Below are 2,103 nucleotides of genomic sequence, written 5' to 3'. Positions count from 1 at the left end.
CACTGATTACTTTGAAAAGTTTATGTGTGTGTGTGTGTGTGTCTCTTCTAATATTAGCAATTAGCAGCTAGTCTTATTTTGATTGATCGTTAATACTCTAAGGACTTTTTTTTTTTCTTTAACCAGTGTGATAGTCTCCTCATTTTTTTTTTTTTTTTTTAGAGATTTTCGCTATAGGGCGCATGCGCTCGCCAGACAGACAGAGAGAGACATAGAGACAGAAAGCGAGAAATCACCCCCCAGAGGGGATGGTCACGCCGCAATCCCTTCTCCTCCATTCTCCTCTCGGGATCTTGGGCACGCACGCACACGCGCCCGGCGTGAGTTTTAAGCCACCGGGTCCGGGACGTGAACCGCGGTCGACTACGTGGGAGTCCAGCGACATAGACATTACGCTAACTGCTGGTTCCCATAGTCTCCTCATTTTGAGTCCAACGACAACAAAAAATTCTGAGTAAAGGTATCACATATTCCTACCTATTATGACAACTTATAAAACTCTTATAAGTGCCATATCCTTCAGTAACACACGAAGACTAGATTACATAAGTGATAAATGCTATTATAATTCATACCTTGTTTTGGAACTTTTTAATTTAATGTAACTGCTTCCTAGGTTGTACATCTCTAAAAGTTGTTAAGTGAGCCAATGTCCATTACTAGTTCATTACTGAGTTAAGGTTGCTTGACAATGTGACCCTAGCAAATTTATACCTTTTCAAAGGCAAAAACAAAACAAAACCCAAAGGCAATTTCAGGAGAGGAACATTTACTTATTTATTTATTTTGGAGAGGTTTTAGCTATAGGGTGTGTGTGCTGGCCATTAAGACAGAGACAGAGAGATAAAAAGCAAGAAATCAGCCCCCAGGAGGGATGGTCACACCGCCATCCCTTCTCCTCCATTTTCCTCTTGGGATCTTGGGCACACACGCACATGCACCTGGTGTGAGTTTAAGCCACCGGGTAGAGCCGTGGTCGACTATGTGGGAGTTCAGCGACATAGCCATTATGCCAACTACTGGTCCCTTCAGGAAAGGAACATTTAAAAAATAATTTTAGACATAAATTTGCCAATTAATAAGTATAGCAACCTTTTTTTTTTTTTGAGAGAGAGATTTTTGCTAAAGGGATCATGGGCCTGTGGTAGAGACAGAAAGAAAGTGAGAAATCAGACACTTAAAAATAAAATTTTAGGGGCCAGCAAGCAGCCTGGTGGTTAAGGATGCCAGAACTCCCACAAGGCCGACTATGGTTCAAGTCCCCAACCTGGTCGCTTGCTTTCTCTCTCTGATCATATATAACAAAAGTTAAATAAAATAATTCTTTAAAAAAAGAAAATTCCAATGTTCTCAAACAATGCCTGAACTTTTAAAAATCACCATCAAGAAAGCTCTTTTCCTCTGATGTCTCTTGCTGCTAACACAGGCATTTTCATCTTGAAATATTTTTTGATGGCCTTCTTCGCCATGCTGGGAACTGCCGTAATATTTAACTAAATTGTTATCATCCCTTTTGGTAATCCTTTTCCCCAACAGAAAACATTGTCTTCTTTCCTTTTATGTGATCAAAGTATCATAATTTATATACATTTATAGAACTTATTTGACACTGGGCTTTTGAAGGGCTGCCTGATATTAGGATCTTCCCAAAGCGCCCAGTGCGCCCTTAATCTCGAACCGAGCCTTTCACTAAAAACCTTGACTTCATTTCTAGCACCCGCGGGCATCCGGTTTTGACCATCCCTGTGCCATGAGGTCGCTGCTAACAGTTCAATGGGATTATCTGAGTCCAGATTTTAGGACGCAACACGCGCTCAACGTCGGGAGTTACAGCTGCAATCCCTCAATGTCTGTATTAAATAAGAGGCTAAGTGCCTGATAGAATGGATGAATGAAACAACAGGTCAGCGGCGGGCGATTGCAGAGGTTGGAAAGGATTAAATAACCCTGTAAAGCGCCAAGCCTAAAACCGCTATCTAAAGCGCCACCCCGTGGCCGGATCCGGAAACTACTGTAGGGCCGTGGGCGGGGCAAATCCGGAGGAAGTCGCGCTCTCAGCCAATAGGCATAACGCTTGGAAAACGCTTCTCGCCCCGCCTATCG

The sequence above is a fragment of the Tupaia chinensis genome, unplaced genomic scaffold (assembly GCF_000334495.1).
Source record: "Tupaia chinensis unplaced genomic scaffold, TupChi_1.0 Scaffold000621_1, whole genome shotgun sequence".
Lineage (NCBI taxonomy): Eukaryota > Metazoa > Chordata > Mammalia > Scandentia > Tupaiidae > Tupaia > Tupaia belangeri.
This window is presented reverse-complemented; position numbering follows the sequence as displayed.